Genomic DNA, 18,683 nt, shown 5'->3' with positions numbered 1-18,683 from the left:
TGATCTCATATTAGATGTGTGTCAGATCCTCAAGACTCTTGCGTCTGCTGAGCTACGATACCTCACACAAGTACTTTGGACAAGACTGTCTCTATCTTTTTTACCCAAGGGAAGAGCTTTTGGGGGGAGCACATGGCATGGGGGTTGTAGAGGAGAAGCAGATCTCAGACATGCTATTCCATAACATCCCTACACAGGTTGGGAACTGGAAGACTGAGCATGGTCTTGGCTACTACAGTCATGTGCCAGCAGATAAATCGTATACCTCCGGCATAGGCTTCACACAGCTTCTTTCTCAGAATGAGTGGGAGGTGACCAAAAGGCAAACTATGAGTCACAGCCTACCCTTCGGGGTTGCTCTAGGAACAATTCAATAATAAACTGCTAGCAACTGAGGACAGCTTCTAAAATGATGACCTAGCCCTCTTTGAGGTTCAGTGTTAAAAGGTTAGATGCTATACCAGCCACAGGATAGATGCACACAGCTCAGTATATCACCTTCTCTAACACACTTTTCTCTACGTAGCACACACAACAGTCTAAAATGGTATGGTAGAATACATGCAGGGAGGTTAGGGCATGCATCAGCTCAGTTAAGAGGTCTACACTAATCAGTTAACCTTACTGAAAGTTGATGCCTAGATAGGCATCTTGCACTGATGTGATTTGGCAGCCCTATCACATCTCAGGCTCAAAGGGTGTGTCTACATGTTCATTCATGTGCAGTAGTTACTGCACATTTAGTTCAGTACTTGCTTAATGAAGTACTAACAAAATGTGCAGTAAGTACAGTTACTGCACAGTAGTACCAGCACATGTGTTTTTTGTGATGCTTACTGTGCAGTAGCCTAATAACACTCTGCAGGAGCTTATTAGCACTGTTTTTGACTGGCACGCTACTGCTCAGTATTATTAGGCTACCACACAGTAAGCATCTCACGTAGATGTGCCCACAGCACAGCTGGAAGCACATACATTTGATTATCTGAGATAACACCAGCCCTTCCCATTTCCCATCTAACCCCAGCACACATCCAACTAAACTAGCAATCCCAGGAAACCTCCAGACGTCCTCATCCATTCCAATAACACCATCCAGCACAATAACACACTCATTAACCTGCCAAATGTTATGCAGCAGTATTCTTACATGGGACAGGTAAATTAGAGGAAGTTTGCAATGATATATAAGTGACTTGTAAATCTGAAAATTAGCCCAAACACTTTGCAAAAACAATCCCACATTTCACAGTGTAAAAGATGGAAGCTATTCATAGGCTTTAGTCATTCCAATCAACCGAGGTCTGGCATGTGTCAAACATGGAACAGAAAAAAAACGGGCCTTGGTGTAAGTAACCATTCAGTTCATTGAGCTGGTAACAATATCAGCCTTGGTTTGCCTTGGAAATTTGGCTTTTGCTTGTTCTTGAGGCAAGTTTTCTAAAGGAGTTTGCACTAGGGAATCTGACTTGAAGCAACCCATTCAATAATAGCAGAAGACGTGGAGCAACCCCCCCAAAAAAATATTCTGCACAACAAAACATAGGGAGTACTCTAATCCAAGACATATTTGCTATCACTCATCCTTTTTCTTCCTAATACTCTCTTTGTTTTTGCTTTTCTCAGCCCAAGCAGGTAATTTGAATTCACCCTAATTATATACATAGTTCTTTACCTGCGATTTATTATTTAGTAGGCTGTTCAGTTAATAGTAAATACTCATTGCTTTAAGGACAGCTCATTTATTTGTTTAATGAGCTGCCCTTTACTTACAGTAAGCATATCTTTCAAAATACCGATTTTATTAAGAAGCTAGGCAGTTCCAGATTCATCTACTGTATATTGCTGCTTCCAGAAATATGTAGTAAAAATATTGGACAACCAAATGGAAGAAAAAAATACTAAATTTCTATTTAACTCATAAAGCTAGTGAGCAATTTTCACTACATGTAATTACTGTATTAGAATAGCTCATAAATATTAAGAGTGTGACAGCCAAAAATCCCGGATTACTGCTATACAGCTTCCAAATGAAATTATATTGTATCACTAAATACCGCATCAATCCCAGCTATTTTGTTTCCTCTAAAAATATTCAAGGCTTGGTTTCTGACTCAATTCCTTATAGTGCAAACATCAATGAAAAGGCTGGATTCCCAAAGCTTAGCAATGGTTAATTTCAGAGCTGACCTTTGGTTAGCTAGATTCAACTTTAATTTACCAGTGCCTTCTATGTTAAAAGGTTGTTAAATAAAAGTCATTGGTAACTAGAAATTACAGCCTTTAGGGGTGGCCCCAGTTATGGTATGACAGAGCAAATTTCCAATAAAAGGATGCTTTTAGGTTTCAGAAATGAAGTTGATTATTTAATTATATACCATGTCAGAAGATGCAGGAGTTATATAGCTCAAGGGTTTAATTAAGCACCTTTGTTTTTTCTTAGGCATGACTATAGATAGAGTTTAAAAAACAGCCTTAGTTAAATGACCCCCTCTCCAGCACAGTAGTAGTGTCACCCAAAGGATAGGAGCTGTGCATTACCATTATGGAAAACATGTGGCACAGCTGTATGGGGATATAAATATAGGTTCCACCCACACTGACTAGTTAGCCAGCAGTTATTACTGGTACTTAACCTCAGCTATCACTAATACTCAAACACTGGTGAGCATACTTAATTAAAGTATATACGTTTCTCTTGGGTACCATCACACTTGGGATGCCCATCATATTGCTTTGACTACCATTTAACTCAAACCCCATGTGCTTAATGCAACAGCATGCTACACTTGAATTACCTCTTAACATGTCCCTCTTAATTACCGTAAGGATATGTGGTCCCCGTCCTTTGTTGACTTCTGCAAATATAAGCTCTGACCTCTTGCTCCTACTTTATTCCTCACTTTAGAAGCCCTACTCCCTCCCATTCCCTCCTCTGTTTTCCACTTTATGTGCCCAAGACATCCCTCTTCTCCACTCGATCCATTAGTACAGACTAATTTTCTCAACCTCCTTGCACTTTGAACTGCTTTTTGCTCTGCCTCCCTCCGATGCATTTTACATAACGCTGGTCCCTCCACAGTCACCTCTGCCTCTGCCATCAGCAGAGTTCCTGGCCTGAGGTTGGCTTTGAACTAATACCTGGGGAAGTGGGCCATATGTGGAGAACAAGTGGAGGGAGAGTTTCCAGCAGCAACGAGACAGGCAAAGCTTCCTGTGGGAAGCCAGGTATATGGAAGGGAACAGGAAGAGTCTGGACCCAAGGAAGAGCCAAGAAGGCTGGCGACGTCAATGAGTCCTGGATATTTCCCTCACCGGTTTGCACATTAGCTGCTTAAAGCAAACATATTTAGACTGCAGATTAGGAGGACACGTGTAGAGGGCAATAATAATGATACTGACCTCCTACTCAAAAAGCATTAGTCTCTACAGCAATTGCCCCACAGACCTACTTCTCTCCTCGATGAAGCCTGTTCTAATGAGCGCATGTGACAAAAAAAATAGAATGGATGAAACAAGAAAGTGCTTTGGTCGACATTCTGCACCCCTCAAAAACGAGCGTGAGACATAATGGTTGTACCCAGGTTCGTTTCTATAAGTGATGACTGGGTCTCTTGGAATGACCTCGGGCAGGCTCTCACTGAGCATGCTTAGGTAATTATCCTGGCACTTCTGCATGCTGTGAGCAACTGCAGTCTTCCTAGTTCACTGATTAGTTCAGTGAGATACATATTTATGGTAATGAGGTACTGTCTGCCTGCATTGTAATGTAATATTCAGTGGCTTTGCAACATTCAGCAGGTACACTTTAACACATGCATACACACACATGCGCACGTGCATGTACACTGACACATGCACGCATGCACACACACACAGATTTGGCAAGGGCCAGGAAAAAAATACCCATTGGGAATCATTACTTACTTCAGCTGTCAATGTCACAGGGAACATTTCCCCTAAAAGTTTTTTGACATCCTAATGTCTATGTCAGGAAAAAGCTAACCTTCACCTGATGATGTCCCCAGTGTCTATTTCTGGAAATTGTCGGTAAAAAAAGAATCCATCGTATGAATGCTAGAAAAGGCTATAATTTATATAGAAATAAAAAAAAAAAACAGAGTTCAATGTGAGAGGAAGAAACCTTATTTCCAAAAGCTCTGAGGATCAACTCAATCTTCCTTCATCTCTTTTGAAATCCTTGGCTTCAATTGCTAGTCTCTGATTTAAAACTCACCCCCTCACCACAGTGTCCTACATGACAAGTCCCACAATCTGCCTTTAATGTTCCTTCACCCAAAGCCACTCTGACAGAATAACTTTGCAACAGACCCAGAAGTTAACATGTTTGGCATCTTTGGGACTAAGGAGAAAGAGGGCTCTGAAAGGCAGTGCTTCTCAGGGAAATACTCTGCAGCAGACTCCTCTTTTTTATGCCAGATGCACCCCGCAATCTTGATCTTAGAGAAAGACAGGGAGGCTCAGGTACATGGACTGAGGTCAAATCCAAGACTTTAAATTCTACCACTAGCGCATGCAGATCCTAAAGCACTGTTTTCTTAGGTTTACAGCAAGAAACACTAATATGGCTGCCACTTTACTAGATCCAGATTCCAGATAGCTTTAATATGTGTCCTCACCTCTGAGCTTACTTAGTCCTTTTATGCAAGTGAAAGGCCTTCCTTGTCCCCTTACCTACATACAAGATACAACCCTTCCCCAAAGAACTTATCAGATAAATAGACAAGACAGAAAACACAGAGAGATGGAAAGGTGAAAAACCATACCCAGAATCACAAGAAGTTTGTGGCAGAGCTGGGGTGTGAATGAAGTCCCAATTCAGAGCCTTGAACCCTAAAGGTCTCCAGTAAGTTTTAATGACCCATTGCACTAGATACAACTTGTTAATACTACCAGCATACCTGAGCAGTGCACAGTTCCATGTGGTAGGAGACAGAGAGGCCATACAGGAAACCCTAGGAATAATTAGATTGTAGATGAAAGCTTAGTCTAATTTAATCAATAAAGTTTTCATACTGCACTCAGTACCAGAGTTTCGAAGCACCTTCCAGAGGCCCATTCAGCAACGTAACTACCATCTGTTGCATATTGTCTGTTCTTTCACCCTTTCTTCTGGGTGAGAAGCGTGCACAGTGGAGCAATGCAGTATTTTGTTTCAGTAGGATTTTTTGATAGTCATGGTATGTATATTATGCTTTTCTGAGAAGAGGCAAGGTCAGTATTCCCTGTACTTGGATTGAAAGGTTTACGATGGCTGAGATTCTGCTCTTACTGGAATGCATTACAATAAAGTCAAGAGTGTAAATTTGATGTCATGCATCATGTGCAAACTTTATTTGGGCCCCTGAGAGAACAAACTGTTCCGAACAGAAGTGCATTTCCAACTTAGTAGGCCAGACTTTGAATCATCATTCCCATCTCACTGCCCCTTTTAGAGTTGCAGTGTGAAGGGGAAATTTAGGCCATTTACATGCAAGTGACAGATTACATTGATTTCATCCATCTACTTAGACACCTAGCTATGCATTTAGGAGCCTAGCTTTAGACACCAAGTTTTTTGCAAATCTCAGCATTAGATGTTTAAATACCCTCAGTTGTGTTCACTGTTACATACGACAACGTTTGAACTGAAAAATCTATCCAAGCTCCATAAATAATTATGATTTTACCACAGCAAACTCAAACACTTACAGACAGGATCTTCATCAGTTACTGACTTCACATAATGTCTGAGAATAAGCAACATATTATTCCTGAAGGTCTTCCTAGTTGAGACTACCTCCTCATCTCAAGTTGCTAGGAGAAAAGCTATAAATAATTTGTTGTTAGATGTAGATGCAGTAATAAATATGTTTGTGTCACGCTGCCATGAATTTTAAAAATGCAATCCTATTATTGTTTTGTGGTTCACAATAACCTATGATTTCAATCTGCTTGGAAGTGGTTTATAAATGGCTGACATTTTCCATAGTCATCCATCTGCTTTTAAGATGGCTTCATATCTGACAGTTTAGATTTCATTTGTTTCGTTCATCTGTGAGGCACTGCTAAATCAGGGCCTAGAAGGGCCATATTTCTTAAGGCCTTTTCTGTTTTTTACTCACCCCTGATGACTGACAACCAAAGAAACGACACAGAAAATGTATCCTGTAATGGTCATGAATATTCTGTCAATAACCGACAAGACAACTTCTGGAGTAGGAGCTTATTGGCACTTGTACACGTGATGGGGGGTTTAGTCCTTAGGGTTGCATTCTAGGCCCCCTAAATTCAAATGATGAGTTTCTATTTGAAATCCACCATTTCAATTTAAGAGTTTCCATCATGGTTACAGGAAGGGGCCCAATCCTCTTTTTTTTAATTTTTTTTTTTGACAGAACCTGCCCAGAGTTGGGTGTGAATTGCCAGAGGGCTGAGTAGCCCGTGAGCTGTGTGTGGGGTGGGGGACCCGGTCCATCCCTCCATGGCATCAGCACCCCCTAGGCCTACTCAGGTGGGCTATCAGTGGGCCTGGTGCTGTCCCAGCTCAGAAGCAGCACCTGGCCTGATCCAACTCCTCCCCGACTCTGAGCTGGGGCAGCACCCAGCCTGCTCGGGCAGCCCCTGGGGGCATTGCTGCCATGGAGCGAAGGATCAGGGGCCCCACAGCTCAGGGGCCACTCAGCCTGCTAGCAGCTCACCCTTTGGCCGTGGGAGAGGTGGGCAGACTTCGCCAAAAAAAAAAAAAAAATCAGGCCCCTCACCACATCTGCCTTGAACAAGATGTCTGCTGAAGGCAGAAGTGGTGAGGGGCCTGAGCCTTTTCCTCTTCGGAGCCTGCCCACCTCTCCCAGAACTGGGGGTTGGAGGGCAACCTGACTCAAAGCTGCAATGCATCATTGCAAACTAAACTAGATTAGCATGTAGTTTAGTTTGCAACCATGCAAACTCATTTAAACCCCCCTGAACTCCTACACTTGTACAGTGTGATGCCATTAAGTCACACAAAGTGATATTTTTATCACATGTATGTGGTAATGACATGTATAAGGGCCCTAAGGATGCACATTTCTCAAGAACTTGCAGTCTTCTGGTTTTGCTGATAAGAACTTCCTCTTTACAGGCCAGCTCCAAATCCTACTGAAGCAATCGATATGCTTTATACCAATTGCCATGAATTTGGGGTCAGATCTTATATAATAAAGACTTTAAATACTTGTCCAGCTGCTCCAGCTGCCCCTTCAATGTCAAACCAACCTCTTATTTTTAACTTTGCTCATTTCCTTAGTCCTAACATCAAGGGCCAAATTCTATTTCACCTTTACACACGTAAGTGCAACCCATACATTCAGCCATGATGTAAGTGCCATTTTAAGTACTTGCATAGATTTTAGATAACTATCCTTGTCCTTCTAAATACTCAGAAAGCACTGCTATGGCTGAATCTGGCTGTAGCAGAATGGGAATAGGTGAATATAAGTTCCAGAAAGTGTGGCCAGAGACAAACTACAACTAGCAACTCTTTGGAGAGTGGGTTAATTCTTGGTGCAGCTCCATTGATATCATTGTTGTGCATCTTGGCCTATTAACTTTCAGGTCAGTAGCACAGAGCTTTATTTTATTTTATTTTATTTTTGCCACTGGTAGAAAAAATAAGTAGGCAATTATGCAATATTTATTAAAAGATAAATAGTGTGAATTTGTTTCTCTCCCCTCCACACGCCTGCAAAAAAATGGAGAGTCAAATTGCTCCCTCAGTGATATCATAGCAACCATAATCAGTGTGTCATGGGCATAACTGAAAGCACATTAAGCATTTGAATATACATTTCTTGTGTTGCTCTCCTGCTATTACTTTTTGACTTGCAATACATTTCCCAACTGAGTCTCTAATGTTTTTGGCCAAATCTAGTTTTATGTTAATTGGGATTTTTACCAGTGATTAGCATTTTCTCTCATAGGTCAACCATGAAGCATAAAACAAAGTACAGTGGCAACAGGGCATGATGATGAGAAGATGGAATGGCAGCAGTGCACAAAGGAAATAAAAGCAGTTTCGCCGCTTGTTTTCCGACAAGATTGTTAATAACAGGTTTTCCCACATGAAACTGATGCAAATTGTCTTGATCTGAAAATGAATTTGTGTCAAGGATACTTTCCCTTTTAATATATTCTGTGCGTCTGTTTTCAAGCACAGCACAATTAGTTGTGTTGCGTAAAATCTTTGTCAGGTTAAAAATGAACGTGTTATACTGCAGCCATAACCTTTTAAGGCAAACTCTACTTCACTGGGAATTTTAAATGAATATAGGATTTTAGCTGCTGCTCTGTTTTTAGTCACCCTCAGGATGTTATTCACCAGGCGGAAAGCCATGCAAAGACTGACTGGCTTCTTAATACAGTCAAGGAGGTCTGCTGTACATAGCTCCTTGCAGGTTTTGGGTCTAATTTGATCATTAATTCAGTGTAAAGCTTCTTTTCCTTCCTATACGCATATATGTGATTTATTGTAAATTTGTCAGAAGACGAATGCTGCACTTGTCAGCTAGAAAAGGAAGAAAACAAAAACCAGCAAATACATAATGCTCTCCATTTAAAAGTGTGGCAACTCACAGTATGGGAGCAATTCTGATGCCATGAAAATCATTTGACTACAATGGTAACCACTGTACAGAAAGGAGGTTTCCATTTTGTATAGTGATTTTCACAGCATGGGGTTCGCGTTTCCTTGAGAGTTCCCTGCACTAGTAGCTAGATGACACCGAGTATGGGAGAAAAAGGTATTTAATTGCAAATGAATTACCCCTACAAACAATAGAAAATAGCTATTATTCCCATGTGAGCCATTAGAGATTATCCATTCTGACGTAACCCAAGAAGGCAGATTTATTTGTAAGGTGTATCGCTAGTGGAAGACAACCCGAAAATATTGAGTCAGAATGTATTGTCTCATCGTCTGCTATAAGGGCAGCTTTCACAATACTGCCTTACAATTCAGCAAACATATTTATACCTAAGCATTGCATGTTCCCCGCGGGTTACCAGAAGAAACTGTTAGTGGTTTCTAGATTTGAAAACTTAAAAGAAAACACATCTTAACAACAACACCAATAATAATAATGAGGAAATCTCTTCTTATATTGATGCTACTCATATCTCAACATAATGCTGTTACCAGAAAATGAAATCCACCAGGACACTGTGTGGATCTAATTTAAATTGCAATCACTCACTCATGACAATGGAGGGTTTCTTGACAACAGTCTTGTGTACTTACTGCTTCCCTCTGATTTTTTTTTCCTCCTTCCTATGTAATGAAAGATTAGCTTTTCTAGCTTCATGGAGTTTTTTCAAATGCTTGCATTTCCTGATAAGTCATGTCCATTAAGCTTCCGGCATTTCTTATTTGATAAGAGATACAAGGGATTACTTAAGAAAACCAAGGAAAATTTAATGATTTAACCACAAAACTACATAAAAAAAAAAAATTAAGAGTATAAACTGAGCTTCATTCACACCACACTGAGCCAGATCCTGCAGTTCATATTCATTCCTTACTAATCTAGGGACTTTTACCTGTATCAAGAGAGAAAACAAAACCCTCATCAGAAAATAGTTTGCCAGGTTTTCCAAGATTCATTTAGAAATTCTGGTGTAAAGATAATCTTCCATTATTATCAATGTGAGCTGCAATCTTCAGAGGTACATGGAATAAAATATTAAAAGGATTTTTACTTTCACCAGAAAAAGCAAACTTGGCTTGCCTAGGTATTTTAACTACCTCGGTAAGACACCTTTAACAAATGGGAGTTACATACAGTGAATAGAAAATTCACTTTTGCCTTGCATCTGCACTGCATTCATATTTGCATTGTGTTTCTTCAGTCGTGATTTTAATTCAACTTCCTAACCATCTTTCTAAATAAATTTCCCTTTTTTGAAACAGCTTAAATATATATTTTTTAAAGGGACAGGGGGCAAATAAAAACAACATGCATATTCCTTTGGAGCTATTATGATCTCAGAGGAGGTATATGAGAAACTGTTATAGTACAACTTTTCAGCTGAGATCTCAGTGGAGCAAAGTGTACATAATCTTGATAGAAGAGTCTAAAACATTCTATTAAATAGCATAATATTACAATTTATCGGGTCATCATCTTGTTTCAATAGCTGGTGTTAATGGAAATGTTTGAATCAAAGCTTTCAGGGGAACTGAATCACTGATGAGATGAGAATTAGTTCTGAACATGAGCAGAAGCGACTTTATTTGGTTTGGGCTTTATTGCTTTTCTTGTTTAGCTTTTATACTCTAAGGAATAAAAGGTCTTCCAAATTTTTCCCCAATTTTCCCTCTTTAGATCCCTATTTCTCTGGATTAATGCCTTCACCTTACACCATTGTTCTGAAATATCAAGTGACTATTCTGAGGCAATCTAGCTGATATCCACGCAGTATGAAGATGAAATCTTTTACCAATGGAAATGTTACTTGAATAGTTGGAGAAGAAGAATTGCCATACGTTGGCTGGATCCCTGCTCAATCTCCCCCTTCTATTGTGAACTGGAAGATGAAATATTTTCAGTGACTGCTTTATCCGAAGGTGTTCTCTCCCTGTACAACATGCACATGCACACTGTCTATTTCTGCAAGTCGACTGCACTTAGGTATACGCTCTCAAGCAAAGAGGTGTCCTAATAAGGAATTGAGTTGCTTGTGTAGTGTTTTTCTTCCTCTTAAGACACTGACCCTGTAAGCTTGTGGGTAGATACTAGAAAGGGATAGAGAATGGCATGGGGCTTGGCTCTACACACGTGATTGGCCAAAGCTTTGGCAGTACAGAAGTCCAGCAGTACACTCTTACATCCCAAGAGTACAGAGGTAGATGAAAGGGTGTTGAAGGACCTGGTTTTGAGGTACATTAGATTCCAAAAAACTTCTACTGTCTTCAAAGGAAGCTGGGGGAACTCAGTTCCTATATAGGATTGTGCCACACCATTGTATCTTTGCACTCCAAGCCACATTCAGCAAGGGGATCAGCACCTTCTGCCAAATGCTAAGGACCTTCTCTGCCATGGTTAATGAGAACGGATGCCCTTGTAGAAGGCACTGAAAACTTTCCAAGGTCTGGCCCAGCAATAATCAACCATCAGGTACACTGGGAAGGGCACATGTGATATTTCCACAGTAAAGTAATAAGAGTTTGTATTAGCAATGGATTTTTTAGCGTAAAAATGACACCAAAGCCATGGTCTGCAGTTTATCACAGCCTGCAGCTGACTTCCTCCCTGAAGCCCAAAGACCTTCTTGTCAGAATAGATTGTGCACCCTTTGCCTCACACTGCATCTTTAAGCAACAGATGAGCCATGCAATAGCAGAGAGACACATCCTGCCACTGGCAAAACTTTGGCTATAGGAACTGGAAGGAAAACGCAGTAGTAGCTTTTGTTGTCTGCTGTTGTTTACACAAAGTTCTACCCCTTTTCTTTCCTCCTGTACAAAATAATGGAAAAATAGTCTCTAGGGACACTTTTACACATGCTCCATGGGTGGGGGGGCAGTGTCTTGTGTATCAGTGTCCCCGTGCATCAAATGGTGGCAGGGGCGCTTGGAATGAAGCTCACTCAGTGACCTTTAGTTGAAGTGCCCCCACCACCATTTTGAACCACAGGGATGGTGATATACAAGACACGAGTGCCGCTGGAGCAAGGTAATTACCACACTTCTGGATACTCAATTACCTGAGTCTGCTCTGATGTGCTGTAATTACAAAGCTGGAGCAGACTCTGCACTCACGTACAGGCACCCTAGGAAAGGAGACGTCTAGACATACCGATATCTATATTGGTACCAATTGATACGTCTAGACATACCAACCCACTTATTAACTTAACCAGATTTGGATGCTCTCTCTTGGTGGGGGCTGGGCAGGGGGGGCTGGCAGGGGTCCCCCCATGGTCCCCTTCCCCCTCCCCCACCCTCTACTTACCAGTTTGGAGTTGGCTGCAGCTTCCTGCTGTAGCCACTGGGGACTGCCCAAATCATCAAAGCTCTCCGAATCTTTTCCCAAGATTCGGAGAGCTTTGAATCGATTCGGAACTTTGAATTGGTCCCTTGATTCAATTCGGATTTGGAAATTCAGCCACCGAATTGGGCCAAATCTCCTCTGAATCAATTCACCACCTGAAGCTTCGCACAGCCCTACTATAGACATATTAAATATAGTCAATAGCACTATAATGACAGAACAGACCATTAAAGCTATCAACAAAGCAATCCAACAGCGAGAGTGCCAGAGAGCAATCCTGCTCTTTCTCTGTCTCGCCACAGCACTCACACACGCTGTTCACCCACTGACAGCCCCAGGCTCTTACTCCATAAGGGTATTGGTCCCTGAGACTCTCACCTTCTGCACCCAATACACACTCCAGACCACGTGCCTCATAGACAGGATCACTCCCCTGGGCCCTCATCCAAACTGTGTTTGAGCTCTAGACTTACACAACTCTCTGTCATTCCCTCACCATCAAGACTCACACTGCTCCAACCACACAGGGATCAGGGAAGAGACTGACCTCTCAGGTCTGCACTCGTTCACCCGTCTTCATCTGTCAACCCCACGCACACAGAGAGCACAGATCAGAGAGCTTAGATCTATCCAAACTGGCCCCCTTTATCCACAAAGGTGGGTATACCTTACCCTCAGACGTAAGGATTTCAGCAACTCCAAAACCATCCAGCTTTGAGTACTCTGAGCATGTTCAAACTATCAAAAAGGCCAGGTGACACACTGCCTTGTGGCCCCAATACCCCCAATGCCTGCACGGCTCCCTACTAAATTTCAAGTCTCTGCACAAAAACATGGAATTGCTAATGCTTATAATAATATAAGAATCTAAGAATCTAAAAATATTCTTCTATAATAAGAATATTTTGAACACAGTAAGATATTTTCTCTCCATAATCTTATTCAAGAAAAACAGCTGAAATATTTTTTTCTTAAGTTGCAACTAAAAAGACAGAGAAAGCAAATATATGGCACCCAATGGCCACATCCAGGTGAGCACAGCTGTATGATGTGGGGCCGCAGACACATCTGGAGCACCACATACCACACGTTTCATTGTTATCTGCATTGCAAGGGAGCAGCGCGGAGGGCTTTTTAACCCTGTATATTTGACTTTTTGTGGATTTTTTTGACCTGGGGTCAAAAAAACAAAGAAAAAAAGTGGAGCTATGCACTGCCCAAAGCCTAAGCCTGGCCAGCTGAAGTTATACTCCACTGCTAGCCAGGCTCCGCATGATGGGATTGCTGCTGCTGTAGCACTGGGAGGCCCCCAGGTAAGGCTACTGTGGCCAGCCCACTGCTGGCCCCAGTCTCCCCGAGCCCACCCAGGGTAACTTGCCATGTGCCAGCATATGCATGGCATGGGCATTCCCCACGGACAACTAGCAGTGACAGAAGGTGCGCCGCTGCTAGGTGTCCTTGGGGAACCAAACATACACGCATGTCTGGACATGGCCCATGAGGCCTGGGGAATTTTAGCCCCAAGTGGTTGAAGCTTGGAAAAGATATAAGCACCAAAAAAGGATTTTACAATGATAAATATTAGGCAACCTTAAACTTAAGCTCCTTTATGAGCATCAGCTTGTTTCCTGACTTTGGAACAGGATATCTTTTTATTTGCAATTTGTCCTTTGGGCACGAGCTTTTGATGAGTTAAATTTGCAATACAGATAAAGAACATGGCATATTGACCCGTGCATGATTTTTAATGGCATTATATACACAGAACCTTTATATTTTTGCATGTCTTTCTATTATCAATACTTAGCCTCACCCTTTAGAACATACTAGTTAAATATGCACAGTTAAATATGCACTGTTGGTCATTTTTCTTTCACTCTACTAACTAATCACTAGGACAGCTCCAGGTCACAATCCATAAAGCCACTATCTTATCCTCCTTCACATCCCCTTCACAATTCCCCTGTCCTATAAAGCATACAGGATACTACAACCTGAACATGACTGGCAAGTTTGAGAACTGCTATTGTTACTATCGACTAGCTAAGAATTGTGTGCACATTACCATATTCATTACCCTGTCTCCCACACCTTCATTTGACCTGCCTCATTGTCTAATGCACATGTTTTTTTCTTGTCTGATATATCACAGCTCTTTGAAGTGAGGAATATAATTTATTACACAAGTATATGGAACCTAGCACAGTTTGCTCCAAACCGTTTGAGCTACAGTAGTAATAGTAGTAGTACCGTATCTTATATAAAAACAAGTAAACTATATTATTCCTCAGAGACGTAACAAAATATGTTGTATCAGGAGGATAGGCACAAAACTGACAGCCAGCCAACTGTTATGAAATGAAGACAGCTTCCCCACAGAGGATACAATTTACTTTAATGTCTTAAGTCAAGGGTTCAAAGGGTCCCGCTTAGACTCATTGCAACCTACTGAATTTCACCTGGAATGCAAGGTTATTTAGTACTACAGCTAAATCCTGCAGCCCTTAATTTGCATCAACAGCTCTGCTTTTGTTCTGTTCTTACTTTGTATGGAAGACAGTGGGAGTCAGGCTCAGTAAAACTCAGCAGACATCAGAATTTGAATCGTAGGGCTTGCTCTCCTCTATTTCCTCTGCTGCCTACTTTTTGCCAGCAGCATTTAAAAAAAGGAGAAGAAGAAAGATTTCTGATTACTTTGGTGCTAGGAGGGCATTTGGCAAAGAAAGGAGCCATTGGCTGCTGAAGACATCACCCTGTAGAAATGAAAGCCAGGCTCCCCCACTTTCACAATTACAGCATATGCCCTTTGAGCTTTTCCTTCTATGCCCCGTTATTCTCCTTTTATTTAGCTGAAGTTATTTAAAAGACGAATCTCTGTTTAAGCAGCTGCTGCCACAATGAGGTAGCCCAAGCAGCTCTTTTAATTAAATATTTGCTGCTGTGTGGGTTTTTTCCCCCTCCCATCTTTCTTATGGACAGCATTTGTTCTTGTGAAGATAGCAGATCTGTTCAGCATCCTCTGTCTTTGGAACCTGCGAGGTCTTTTAGAGCAAAGCAATGAAATGGCATGATGCGTCCATTAAAATTAATATGAGGTGGGATGTGTTATTTGTTACCAGAGAAACTTACAGACAAAGGGAAGAAAACAAACTCTTGCCTGGATTTAAAGATAAATGTCACTTACATAATTAAGCCCAGCAATTATTATTACAAATAATGTCCATTGCATCTAAAAGAGACATGGTGCTTTACAACCTGAGGAAGACGTGGTATGTCCCCCTAGTAACTTGCAATATATAATGAAACAGATAAACAATGACAGTATAATATGCAGAGACAAAGCAGTTCAGGAGACAGGATGGTGTGGAGATGAATGTCAAGATGAAAATGCAACAGGAGAGGAAGAACTCCTGGGAGAAGTGGATCTCAAGTGTGGTTGGGCTCTTGGCAGTGACAAAGCCGAGATAGCACAGTCACTCAGCACACAGTCTTCCTATGTATGCATTCAAAATTAGAGACAAAAATAGGTTTGTACTGTTTTATATTCTGACTAGCCCTGCAGACCTAATGCAGGGTGACTGAGTCGTGGATGGTATTCTATCACAAGGGCAAAATAAGTCGTGAATGCTATTCTATCACTGTACTGCAGTCAACAATACGTGCGCAGTACCAATAAGGGCAACTGGGATGACTAGAAGCCAAATAGGTCTGGAAAGCCCTCATTTCCACTGATGTCATGTGAGGAGCAAAGCATCCATCATGAACCCTGTTTGAGTACGCAGGTGTGCCATCCTTTTGGCTCGTAAAATGATTGGTTATGTAAATTATTGAGAGAGATTGTTGAAAGGAGGAATCAGAGAGTGGGAAGAGTGGGATGAAAATGGTTGAAGTGAGAGACCATTCTGCGCCAGTGAAGTAGGATGGATGAATTAACAGTTGAGAACTGGAAAAGGAGATGAAGGAAGAGAGGACCGGGGAAAAGAACCAAGAGGGACCACAAGAGGAAATGAGAACAGAGACCAAGGAGGTTGCTGCTCCTTGTAGTGCTTTAAACAGCTGCAATTAGATGTGGAGAGGCAGGAAATTCCTGAACAGATGCAAGGAGAGGACTGAAGTAGTCAAAATGGCTAGAAATGCAGATGAGTTTAGCAGCATGGTTTTGCATAAACAGAGCAGCAGTTGGTGAGAAGCAGCAGGGCCATAGCAGTAAGTCATTTAAAAAAGAAATGGAATTAATCCCCCACATACCAACAGCAGTATTTCTGGGTCAAAGAGAAGAGTTCATTCAAGTATTTATTCATTAGACTTTTTATGCTTCCCTTTCCAATGAAGGCCCAGGGCGCAGCTTACAATAAGAGGAAAACTGCCTCAAAAACAGGTAAAATATTACAATGAGATATAAAACAAAAAGCCTTTCTCAACAATTCCTGATTTAACCTGTCTTGGTCTACACAAGCCTACATGGAAGTCTTACAATGCTCCTTGAAAATGGGCAGACTTGGGCTCTGCTGGGCATCAAGGGAGAAGGCGTTGCAAAGTAGAGGGGCAACTACTGAGAATGAATGCCCATATGTTTTTGCCACAGAAAGTAGGCACACAACCAAGAGGTTTCTCCTGACAAACGTTAGGGAGGCGGATGGGGCACAAAAGGTGAAGGCACTCATTTTTAATTCAACCGAGCCCTAGACACAGAATTGAGCTCTCCAAATTTAGGCGTATTTTGGAGAGTTAGTTCAGTAAGGCTGCATTGTGCCATGCAAGGATTCATTTAGAAGGAGAATATGTGAAAAATAACATCTGCTCAAATATACTTAGTGACACTAATTAGAAGAGAAATTTCTGTTCCCAGTTATTCCAGACTTACGTAAATCCAACTCTCATCATTTCAAAGTGGAAGCTCCTGATTGACAGGAGCATGACTGGAAGCAGCTTCTGATCTAGTGCATCCATGGGAAATCTACCTATTTCATGACTGTATTTGTAGCTGAGAGAAGCAGCAGGCAGTTGAATTTAACCCTGTCTGTTAAGAGAGAACAGGGAAGAAGTAACAGCTATGCAGCTCTGACAACAGCCAGGGTTTTTCCTGCAAACCTGAACATATAAGTGGGTCCTAGGTTGCCTCCAAGATGGTACTATGGCATCACACTCATTCCTCCATATCAAACACTTACCATTCTCTCCAATAACTGTTATTAGCTGTAAGCTCAGAATTTGGAAAGAAGACGGACAACGTGGGCAATGAAAATCACATCACCTCTTTGTCCACATATTCGTTGTATGCACCCTGTTTGCTTAACATGAAATATGAATGACAATTTCGACGCACTTTTCAACCGTTTGGGTCCAATGAACTGGCCATATTCACAACGATGCTACGGCAGCCAAATTGCTTAAAAGATGGACTTAAAAAAAACCATGATGAGGGATCACGTCACTGAGAAATGAAATGCAAATCTCATAATAATATCATAATTGTCTCTGATAGCCCAGAGCAATGCTTCACAAGGCAGGACAATGAGCAAACAAGACTGAAATGAATCCATGTTGGAGGTTAGCCGTTGCTCAGGGATTGGCCATCCTACTCGCCCAGTGCCATGGATTCTGAGATTTTAAAAAAGGTCAGGACATTGGTCAAAAAAGTTTTATCAGACAGACCTGCCTTGGCCTACAAGTCTCTGAGAAGAATGTCAGGGACAGCAGTGACATACAAGGAGGAATGCCATCATCACAAAGCCCCTTCACGCAACATTTGGGTTTCTCTTCAGAGGCTTCCTATCTAGGTACCAAACATGCCCAAGGCTACTCAGCTTCTGAGAACTGACAGGATCACAGCATGACGTGGTATGGCTGCAAGCCTGCATACTATCCATTTGAACAGGTTTTCCAGTGAATGTTTTACTAATCCTAAAGCACAAAAAAGGCTCAAAATGTACGTCAATCATACTCTCCCCCTGCCGTCCTCCTCCCAGCCTTGTTGGGAGGACTGCTATTCAGACTGCTGACACACTGATTTTAACACTGTCAGGGTCTGAAGAAAGAGAATTAAATTATGTGTATGAAACAATCGCTGCTACAAACCACAGAATCAGCGGGAGATAGGATAAATGCTTATATATAAACCTCAGTAAATGTTGGGGGGGAAACACATTTATAAAGCTTCATATTTTTCTAAAGTTAGTATTTTAACTACCTAGCAGTCTTCTTCCATAACCACTTTCTTTAAGCACAAAGATCCATGCAGTATCACTCCAAGACTACTTGGTAAAGTCAAGTAAAAATCTGCTTTAATTACATGCCCAGCCGATTTCCACAACATTATTGAATTAATGCATAGCCCAGTAAATTACATAACACTTAATCTGCAATTGTTTCCTTGAGATACAGCAATCTAGTTAGATTACAGTAATGACACTGTGCATCGTTGTGTGATGCAAACCTGTAGAGCAACTGCGCTTCACTGAAGATAGTCACTGTGCTGTCTATTCATTTTTCTTCACCAAAGGAAGCTAGGAGCATGAATGCATTTTCATATTTTATTTTGTCTTTCAAAACCAGGACATGTTTCACAATGCCGATTTCAGAACCTGCTAATCTGGGAAAACTTTTCCTTTGCAAAAGTAAACACAATTCAAATGAATGAGAAAAAAAAAAAAG

At 41.4% G+C, this 18,683-nt stretch overlaps 1 protein-coding gene across 14 annotated transcripts in view; it reads right to left on the bottom strand.

Moving 5' to 3' along the window:
- Window positions 1-18,683, bottom strand: part of CHL1 (cell adhesion molecule L1 like) — a 186,815-nt gene that overhangs the window by 82,390 nt on the left and 85,742 nt on the right. Inside the window, exon 1 of one of the 14 annotated variants that reach the window (XM_014605293.3) lies at window positions 4,923-4,978. The exons of the other annotated variants lie outside the window; for them this stretch is intronic. The gene's annotated coding sequence lies outside the window, so the exon portion shown is untranslated. Of the gene's footprint in view, window positions 1-4,922; window positions 4,979-18,683 lie in introns of those variants that run through there. 14 annotated transcript variants of the gene reach the window in all.

The sequence above is a fragment of the Alligator mississippiensis genome, chromosome 12 (genome assembly GCF_030867095.1).
Source record: "Alligator mississippiensis isolate rAllMis1 chromosome 12, rAllMis1, whole genome shotgun sequence".
NCBI classification, from domain to species: domain Eukaryota; kingdom Metazoa; phylum Chordata; order Crocodylia; family Alligatoridae; genus Alligator; species Alligator mississippiensis.
The sequence above is the reverse complement of the archived record's forward strand: the minus strand, read 5'-3'. Positions and strand labels throughout refer to the sequence as shown.